The sequence below is a fragment of the Hordeum vulgare genome, chromosome 4H, assembly GCF_904849725.1.
Source record: "Hordeum vulgare subsp. vulgare chromosome 4H, MorexV3_pseudomolecules_assembly, whole genome shotgun sequence".
NCBI lineage: Eukaryota > Viridiplantae > Streptophyta > Magnoliopsida > Poales > Poaceae > Hordeum > Hordeum vulgare.
Window position 1 is genome coordinate 555,064,138 of NC_058521.1, and position 11,449 is coordinate 555,075,586.

Consider the following 11,449-nt stretch of genomic DNA (forward strand, 5'->3'; position numbering starts at 1 on the left):
AAGGGGCTCGACACCGATGCAGGACTGGGGCTATACTTGTTGGAAATATGCCCTAAAGGCAATAATAAATTGGTTATTATTATATTTCCTTGTTCATCATAATCATTTATTATCCATGCTAGAATTGTATTGATTGAAAACTCAAATACATGTGTGGATACATAGACAACACATTGTATCTAGTGAGCCTCAAGTTGACTAGCTCGTTGGTCAAAGATGGTCAAGGTTTCCTGGCCATAGACAAGCGTTGTCACTTGATAACGGGATCACATCATTAGGATAATGATGTGATGGACATGACCCAAACTATAAACGTAGCATATGATCGTATAAGTTTATTGCTACTGTTTTCTGCATGTCAATGTATCTGTTCCTATGACCATGATATCATGTAACACCCGGACACCGGAGGAATACCTTGTGTGTTATGAAATGTCGCGACGTGACTGGGTGACTATAAAGGTGCTCTACAGGTATCTACAAAGGTGTCTGTTGGGTTGGAATGGATCAAGACTGGGATTTGTCACTCCGTGTGACGGAGAGGTATCTCGGGGCCCACTCGGTAATACAACATCACAACAAGCCTTGCAAGCAATGTGACTAAGGATTTAGTTACGGGATCTTGTATTACAGAACGAGTAAAGAGACTTGCCGGTAACGAGATTGAACTAGGTATAGAGATACCGACGATCGAATCTCGGGCAAGTAACATACCGAAGGAAAAAGGGAACATCATACGGGATTAACTGAATCCTTGGCATAGAGGTTCAACCGATAGAGATCTTCATAGAATATGTGGGAGCCAATATGGACATTCAGGTCCCGCTATTGGTTATTGACCGGAGAGTGGCTCAGGTCATGTCTCCATAGTTCTCAAAACCGAAGGATCTACACACTTAAGGTTTGGTGACGTTTCGGTATAGTTGAGTTATATGTGTTGGTGACCGAAGTTTTGTTCGGAGTCCCGAATGAGATCCCGAACGTCACGAGGAGTTTCGGAATGGTCCGGAAACGAAGATTGATATATAGGAAGTTGGTATTTGGATTTCGGAAGGTTTTCGGGCATTGCCGGCAGTGTAGCAGGAGTGACGAATGGGTTCCTGGGGCCCACTGGGTGGGCCTACCACGCCCCAAGGGGTCCACATAGGTTTATCGGATGCGCAATAAGGCTTAATGGGCTGGCAAGTCATCCAAGGAAAGCCCATGAGGAAAAAGGTGGAAAATACAAAAGAGATGGGCAATTTAGGAAGGAGTCCTAATCCAAGTGGGATTGGAGAAGGACTCCTCCCTCCTACACTTCGGCCGAACCCAAGAGGCTCTCCTTGAGCCTCAAGGCTAGCCCCTCCCTCCTCCTATATATACTAGAGGGTTTAGGGTTTTTGAGACACAACTTTTGCCACGTGCAACCCTAAACCTCTACTTTGTAATTCTTCCTCTAGATCTGATTTCTGCGATGCTTAGTCGAAGCCGTGCAGGATTAGATCACCACCACCACCGGCACACCGCCACGCTGCCGGGGAACTCATCTACATACCCGTCTCTATTGCTGGATCAAGAAGGAGGAGATCGTCATCGAGCTATACGTGTGCGGAACGCGGAGGTGTCGTCCGTTCAGCACTTGATCGGGACGGATCGTGGGACGGATTGTGAAGACGTACCACTACATCAACCGCATTTATTAACGCTTCCGCTTAGCGATCTACAAGGGTATGTGGATCCGATCTCCCTCTCGTAGATGATCATCACCATGATAGTTCTTCGTGTGAGTAGTAAATTTTTTGTTTCCCATGCGACGTTCCCCAACAGTGGTATCAGAGCCAGGTTCATGCGTAGATGACATCTCGAGTAGAACACAAAAGAGTTTGTGGGCGTTGATGTTCGATTTGCTGCCCTCCTTAGTCTTTTCTCGATTTGGCAGTATTGTTGGATTGAAGTGGCCCAGACCAACCTTACTTGTACGCTTACGAGAGACCGGTTTCATCGACTAACATGCAACTTGTTGCATAAAGATGACTAGAGGGTGTTTGTTTCTTCAAATTTAGTTGAATCGGATTTGACCGAGGCGGGCCTTGGAGAAGTTAAATAGAAAATTTCATATCACCGTTGTGGCTTTGCGTAAGTAAGATGCGATCATACTAGATACCCATAGCAGCCACGTAAAACATGCAACAACAAATTAGAGGACGTCTAACTTGTTTTTGCAGGGTATGCATGTAATGTGATATGGCCAAAGACATGACATGATATATTGTATGTATGAGATGATCATGTTGTAATAGTTAAATATCGACTTGCACGTCGATGCTATGGCAACCGGCAGGAGCCATAGGGTTGTCTTTAAACTAACGTTTGTGCTTGCAGATGCGTTTACTATATTGCTAGGTAGTAGCTTTAGTAGTAATAGCATAGATAGCACGACAACCTTGATGGCGGCACAATGATGGAGATCATGGTGTGGCGCCGGTGACGATGAAGATCATGCCGGTGCTTTGGTGATGGAGATCAAGAAGCATAAGATCATGGCCATATCTTGTCACTTATGATTTGCATGTGATGTTAATACTTTTATGCACCTTATTTTGATTAGAACGACGGTAGCATTATAAGGTGACCCCTCACTAAAATTTCAAGATAAAATTGTGTTCTCCCCGACTGTCCATCGTTGCGATAGTTCGTCGTTTCGAGACACCACGTGATGATCGGGTGTGATAGACGCGACGTTCACATACAACGAGTGCAAAACAGTTGCACACGCGTAACACTCGGGTTAAACTTGACGAGCCTAGCATGTACAGACATGGACTCGAAACATAAGAGACCGAAAGGTCGAGCATGAATCATATAGTTGATATGATCAACATGGAGATGTTCACCACTGAAACTATACTCAACTCACGTGATGATCAGACTTGAGTTAGTGGATTTGGATCATGCGCCACTCGAATGACTAGAGGGATGTTGATGACCCACAAGTATAGGGGATCAATCGTAGTCCTTTCGATAAGTAAGAGTGTCGAACCCAACGAGGAGCAGAAGGCTCTGATAAACGGATTTCAGCAAGGTAATAACTGCAAGCACTGAAAGTAGCCGTAACAAGTGATTGTGTAGCAAGGTGAAACGTAGAAAGCAAAGAGTAACAAGTAACAAGTAGTAGCAATGGTACAACAAGTGGCCCAATCCCTTTTTTAGCAAGGGACAAGCCTGAACAAAGTCTTATTGGAGGAAAAACGCTCCCGAGGAAACACGGGAATTTCTGCCATGGTAGTTTCATCATGTTCATATGATTCGTGTTCGTTACTTTGATGGTTTGATATGTGGGTGGACCGGCGCTTGAGTACTGCCCTTACTTGGACAAGCATCCCACTTATGATTAACCTCTCTCGCAAGCATCTGCAACTACAAAAGAAGAATTAAGACAAAGTCTAACCATATCATTAAACTAGTGGATCCAAATCAGCCCCTCACGAAGCAACGCATAGACTGGGGTTTAAGCTTCTATCACTCCAGCAACCCATCATCTACTTACTACTTCCCAATGCCTTCCTCTAGGCCCAAATATGGTGAAGTGTTATGTAGTCAACGTTCACATAACACCACTAGAGGGAAAGACAACATACATCATATCAAAATACCGAACGAATATCAAATTCAGATGACTATTATTGACATGACTTATCCCATGTCCTCAGGAACAAAAGTAACTACTCACAAGACATAATCATAATCATGACCAGAGGTGTAATGAATAGCATCAAGGATCTAAACATAAACTCTTCCACCAAATAATCCAACTAGCATCAACTACAAAGAGTAATCAACACTACTAGCAACCTTACAAGTACCAATCGGAGTCGCGAGACGAAGATTGGTTACAAGAGATGAACTAGGGATTGGAGAGGAGATGGTGCTGATGAAGATGTTGATGAAGATGCCTCCCCTCTGACGAGAGGAGTGTTGGTGATGACGATGGCGACGATTTCCCCCTCCGGGAGGGAAGTTTCCCCGGCATGATCGTCCTATCGGAGCTCTAGATTGGATCTGCTCAAGTTCTGCCTCATGGCGGTGGCGAAACCACGAAAAAGCTCCCTATTGATTTTTTTTCCAGACCAGGACGCTTCATATAGCAAAAGAGGGGGGCTAGTGGGCCTTCAGGCAGCCCACAAGCTTGCCCACCGCCACCAGGGGGGTGGTGGCGGAGTGGGGGCTTGTGGGGCCCTGGTGGCCCCCCTCCGGTAGTTCTTTCTCCCAGTATTTTTAATATATTCCAGAAAAAATCCACGTAAATTTTCAGGGCATTTGGAGATGTGCAGAATAGTGGACTACGATTTGCTCCTTTTCTAGTCTAGAATTCCAGCTGCGTGAATTCTCCCTCTTCAAATAAACCTTGCAAAATAAGAGAGAAAAGGCATAAATATGGTACCACAAGTAATATAACAGCCCCCAAAGCAATAAATATCAACATGAAAGCATGATGCAAAATGGACGTATCAACTCCCCCAAGCTTAGACCTCGCTTGTCCTCAAGCGAAAACCACGTTCCATAAACATGTCCACATGTGTTGGGGACGAAGGTGTCGATAAAATATAATACGGACATGAGGGCATCATGATCACACATAGAACAACAATACATCATAAAGATTCTTATGGGAAAGTAACAATTCCTTCACAAAGCAAAGCATGAAGCAAAAACCTTACCGAGAATTAACCAACAATAGTCCATAGTCATTGAAGCAATTGGAATTTATCACAACATAGAAAAGAGTCAAATGAGAGCTTGTAAGGCAACCCCACATACTCAATCATCTCTTTTGTTTTCCACAATTGTTATAACTCACGTGGTACTCATGGTGTCAAAGTTTCAGCTGGACACAGAGGAAGATAGGGGCTTATAGTTTTGCCTCCCAACAGTTTACCTCAAGGGTAAAGTCAACAACAATAAAGCATAAGTACTCAACTCCAAGTTGATATATGAATATAGATCTTTCCCAAGCATGTGACGGTAGCCAAGACAAAGGAAAAAAAAAGGGAATTGGTGAGGATCACCATGACTCTTACAAGGGCAAAAAGTAAAGGTACAAGATAGGCCCTTTGCAGAGGGAAGCAGAGGTTGTCATGCGCTTTTGAGGTTTGAATGCGTGTCCTCTTAGTGCGGAGGAACGTCACTCTATATTGCCTCCTGTGACAAAGAACTTTATTATGCAGACTGTCGCTTTTATGTCTTCCTCATCACAGGTTCGTACAAAGCTTATTTTCCACACACTAATAGATCATACATATTAGAGAGCAATTTTTATTGCTTGCACCGATGACAACTTACTTGAAGGATCTTATTCAATCCATAGGTAGGTACGGTGGACTCTCATGGCAAAACTGGGTTGGAGGTTTATGGATGCACAAGTAGTATCTCTACTTGGTGCGGGAGTTTTTGCTAATATGAGGTGGAAGCAATGGTCACATGCTAAGGGATCTCTAATCATATAACATTGTTTGGAACCAAGCAAACACAATTCATTATGTTGTCTTCCTTGTCCAACATCTACTCCTAGGCATGTAATAGTTTGGTGAGTGCTCACAATTGCAAAAAGTGTCTAAGATGATATATTTATATGTGAACCTTTCTTTCCTTATGACTTCTTATTAATTGCAGCAATGACTGAGGTCTATGTTGACTTATTCTCAACAAGTTTCAATCATCATACGTGTCATAAGTGAAGTTATCACTTTCCATAGGATCGTCTCATGATCTTTCATGCTATCGTTCTTTTCATACTTTTGATCATGGCACAAAGCAAAGCCCTTGACTATGACACTCTTTATTATATACTCCCTCTATCCCAAAATTCTTGTCTTAGATTTGTTTAGATATGAATGTATCTAGTCATGTTTTAGTATTTAGATACATCCATTTCTAAACAAAGTTAAGACAATAATTTTGGGACGGAGGGAGTAGCTCGTAAGCTTGAATACAATGGGGGAGAGACAAAAGCAAAAGACTCAAACTGAAAAATAAAGACTTATTCCTCTAAAAGAAGAAATAAAAAATTGAAAAGGAAAGAAGTAAAACAAAGGTAAAAGCAAAAGATATAAAGGTGATACGATACCAGGGCAACTCCCCCAAGCTTGGCAGAAGCCAAGGGGATTGCCCATACCAATGCTTAGTTGTCTTCCTTTGGTGCTGATGGTGGTGTTGTTGGAGTAGTCTGATCCTCCATCTTCCAAGGCATAGGTGCTCCATCATGGCAGGATGAACGAGTCGTCGGAATCCTCAAATCTGCAGCCAACCTTATGGATTTAAATTTGTACTCATACTCACAGTTTTGATTCTGCAGGTCATAGATGTGGCCCTGAAGTTGATCAACCCTATCATAGAGCCTGGAGAGGTGTTTCCCAATATCAATGGAATCCATCTTGTGATTGCTCGTGAACTCCGTGATCATCGTGTGGTTGGTGTTGAGTCCACGCTCCACCATCCCTTGGCACTTGAAGACTTGTTGCTCCATTGCTTTGAGCCTCGTCTCCACGCTTCCGGTCTTCTTAGGCCCCTCAACATCACGGATGTGCAGCATCCCCTCGCTCATCTTGATAGATTGAGGGTGCTTCAGCACTTCCGTGAGGTAGGGATTTATGACCTTCTCGAAGATCTTGTCCTTAGGAGCGTTTGGGGAAGTCATGACGATCTAGATCTGCGACAGAAACAAGCTCGAAACAAAAACAGAGGAAAACTACGCGATACGGAGATTAAAACCTTCGGGCGACTATAAATTGATTTTTCTGGGCCAGAAGGAGTCCTCCGCAAGAAAATAGAGTCCGGGAGGCACACGAGGTGCCCACAAGCTTGCCCATCGCCACGAGGGGGTGGTGGCGCAGTGGGCCCTTGTGGCTGCCTCGTTTGCTCTCCGGACTGCTTTTTATTTTTCTAATTTTCCAAAAATTCCAAAACGGAAGAAATTTCCTATTGGAAAATTATCGGAGTCCAATTTCTTGCCGAAACATATACATCTTCGTTTTCAAGGTCTGAAACAGGCTGATAAACATCCCTTATGTACTCCTCTCGAGTTATGACATTGATGACATTGGTCTCAACATTTATGGGAGTAACAGAGATGTAATGGTTGATTCTTTGCCCATTTACCACTCTAGGAAAATTTCCTTCCGTGTTATTGATTTTGATGGCACCGGAACGATATACTTCCTCGACAACATAGGGACCTTCCCATTTAGAGAGAAGCTTTCCTGCAAAGAATATCAAACGAGAATTGTATAGCAAGACATAATCACCTACATTGAACTCTCGTTTCTGTATTCGTTTGTCGTGCCATCTCTTAACCTTTTCCTTGAATAACCTGGCATTCTCATATGTCTGGGCTCTCCATTCATCTAACGAGCTGATATCAAACAACCGCTTCTCACTGGCAAGTTTTAAATCAAAGTTGAGCTCTTTGATTGCCCAATAAGCTTTGTGTTCCAGCTCAAGAGGTAAATGACATGCCTTACCGTAAACCATTTTATACGGTGACATGCCCATGGGATTCTTATAAGCAGTCCTATAAGCCCATAGTGCATCGTCAAGTTTGTTAGACCAGTTCTTTCGAGATCTATTGACGGTCTTTTGTAGGATCAACTTGATCTCCCTATTACTCAACTCCACTTGACCACTAGACTAAGGGTGATAAGGAGATGCAACTCTATGGTTGACATCATACTTAGCTAGCATCTTGCAGAAAACACCATGAATGAAGTGTGAACCACCATCAGTCATCAAGTATCTAGGGACTCCAAATCTTGGGAATATGACTTCCTTAAGCATCTTAATAGAGGTGTGGTGATCGGCATTTTTAGTGGGGATAACTTCTACCCACTTAGTAACGTAATCCACAACAACTAAGATGTGAGTGTACCCATTGGAACTCGGGAAGGGTCCCATATAATCAAAGCCCTAGACATCAAATGGTTCAATGACAAGTGAATAGTTCATAGGCATTTCCTGACGCTTACTGATGTTCCCTATCCTTTAGCATTCGTCACAAGACAAGACAAACTTACGAGCATCCTTGAAGAGAGTGGGCCAATAGAAACCTGATTGCAATACCTTATGGGCAGTTCTATCTCCAGCATGGTGTCCTCCGTAGGCTTCGGAATGACACTTCTGCAGGATCTGTCCCTGTTCATGTTCAGGCACACAACGTCTAATAACACCATCTACTCCTTCCTTATAAAGGTGAGGATCATCCCAAAAGTAGTGTCTCAACTCAAAGAAGAATTTCTTCTTTTGTTGATAGGTGAAACTGGGTGGTATGTATTTGGCTACGATATAGTTTGCATAATCGGCATACCACGGTGCACTAAGTGAAGTGTGGATGACACTTAATAAGCTGTCATCAATAGGTAGTGGGTCATCAAGGACTTTCTCTAGACTAGACAAGTTATCTGCTACAGGGTTATCACCACCCTTTCGGTCAACGACGTGCAGATCAAATTCCTGTAGCAGGAGAACCCATCTGATCAGCCTAGGCTTAGCGTCCTTCTTCTGCATAAGGTACTTAATAGCAGCATGATCAGAGTGAATAGTGACTTTGGAGTCAACTATGTAAGATCTGAACTTTTCACATGCAAACACGACTGCTAAAAATTCCTTCTCCGTAGTGGCATAGTTTCTTTGGGCACTGTCTAGAGTTTTTCTAGCGTAGTGAATGACATTCAACTTCTTGTCAACTCTTTGTCCTAGAACAGCACCAACAACATAATCACTAGCGTCACACATGATTTCAAAGGGCAAGTTCGAGTCAGGTGGTTGAACAATAGGTGCGGTTATCAAAGCCTTCTTAAGTATTTCGAAGGCTTCCTCACAATCGTCATCAAAAACAAAAGGAACATCCTTCTGCAAGAAGTTGGTAAGAGGCCTAGAAATCTTAGAGAAGTCTTTAATGAACCTTCTATAGAAACCAGCATGACCTAGGAAACTTTGTATACCTCTGATATCTGTGGGGCAAGGCATTTTCTCAATTGCATCAACCTTAGCCTTATCAACTTCAATGCCTCTTTTAGAGATTTTGTGTCCTAATACGATACCTTCATTAACCATAAAGTGGCACTTCTCCCAATTCAAGACGAGGTTGGTTTCTTCGCATCTTTGTAAGACTCGATGAAGGTTGCTCAGGCAATCATCAAAGGAAGACCCGTAAACGGAGAAGTCATCCATGAAAACCTCGACAATCTTTTCACAAAAGTTAGAGAATATAGCCATCATACATCTTTGGAAGGTGGCAGGTGCATTACATAAGCCAAAAGGCATATGTCTATAGGCAAAGGTACCGAAAGGGCAGGTGAAAGTGGTTTTCTCTTGATAAGATTGTGCAACAGGTATTTGCGAGAAACCTGAATAACCGTCTAGAAAGCAGAAGTGTGTGTGCTTTGATAGCCTTTCTAGCATTTGGTCGATGAACGGCAATGGATAATGATCTTTCCTGGTTGCCTTGTTCAGTTTCCGGAAGTCTATCACCATTCTATAGCCGTTAATAATCCTTTGTGGGATTAGTTCATCCTTATCATTAGGAACGATGGTGATACCTCCCTTCTTAGGTACGCAATGTACTGGACTTACCCAATCACTATGAGCAACAGGATAAATGATTCCTGCTTCCAGAAGCTTTAATATTTCTTTTCTAACGACCTCTTTCATCTTAGGATTTAATCTCCTTTGATGATCAGCAACTGGTTTAAAGTCAGGATCGGTTTTAATCTTGTGCTGACATAGAGTAGGACTAATACCCTTAAGATCATCAAGAGTATATCTAATAGCAGCGCGGTGCTTCCTCAGAGTTTTTAGTAACTTCTTCTCTTCGTGCTCTGAGAGGAGAGCACTAATAATGACAGGATATATCTCCTTCTCATCAAGATAGGCATACTTAAGAGTATGAGGCAACTGTTTAAGCTCAAACACAGGATCACCCTTTGGTGGGGGAGCATCCCCAAGCAGTTCAACAGGCAGATTATTCTTGAGAATAGGATGTTGTTCTAAGACAATTCTATCTATCTCCTCTCTCTCCTCCATATGCATATCATTTTCATGCTCAAGCAGATATTGCTCTAAAGGATTCGTAGGAGGTACGACAATAGAGGCAAGAGCAATGATTTCATCTCTACCAGACGACTCTCTTTCATGGGGTTGTCTTCCAAACTTGGAGAAGTTAAATTCATGAGACACACCCTCGAAACTTAATGTGACGGTCTTCTTAATGCAATCAGTGTGAGCATTGACAGTGTTGAGAAAGGGTCTACCAAATATGATGGGACAAAGGCTATCTTGTGCAGTACCAAGGACGAGGAAATCAGTAGGATACTTTGTCTTACCACACAGGACTTCTACGTCTCTCACAATTCCCAGAGGGCAGATAGTGTCTCTATTGGCTAGCGTAATAGTGACATCAATGGGTTCTAACTCAGCAGGTGCAATCTCATCTTTGATTTCATCATATAGAGAATGGGGTATTTCACTAACACTAGCTCCCATATCACATAAACCATGGTAACAGTGATCTCCTATCTTAACAGAAACAATGGGCAGGACAACTACAGGTCCGTGTTTGTCTTTTGCATGAGGTTTAGCAACTCTAGCGGAATCCTCACAGAATTTGATAACATGCCCATCTATGTCTTCGGCTAAGAGATCTTTGATAATAGAAACACTAGGTTCAACTCTAATCTCCTCAGGGGGTGCAAGTGGTCTAATGTAACCCCTATGTATCACAGTTGGAGCTTTAGAATAATCCTTTATCCTAGTAGGGTATGGTGGTTTCTCAGTGTAAGCACAAGGAACAACAGGATCACTAAAAGCTATGATTTTCTCCTCAACTAGATTGGTTTTGGCTATGTTGCTTTCTACAGGAGGATGATATTTAAACCACTTCTCTTTGGGAAGATCAACATGATCAGCAAAAGATTCACATAGAGAAGCTACTATCTCAGAGTCAAGTCCATACTTAGCGCTAAAATCTCTAGAAGTGTTTGTCTCAACAAAAGATTTAACGCAATCAAATTGGAAATTCATACCTGACTCCTTACCTTGCTCCAGCTCCCAAATCTTCAGAGTTGCGTTTGATTCTCTCCAATAAATTCTTCATAAAAGAACCGGCACAAGAAGAGTCAAGCATGGTACGATCTTCATGAGAAAGCCGAGCATAAAAGTTTTGAGTGATGATTTCTCTCGAGAGCTCATGATTGGGGCATGAATATAGCATTGATTTAAGCCTCCCCCAAGCTTGAGCTATGCTTTCCCTGTCACGAGGCCAAAAGTTATAAATAAAGTTCCGATCACGATGTACTAAATGCATAGGATAGAACTTTTGGTGAAATTCCAATTTCAACCGATTGTAGCCCCATGATCCAACATCATCACATAGCCTATACCATGTCAACGCCTTATCCTTCAAAGATAAAGGAAAGACTTT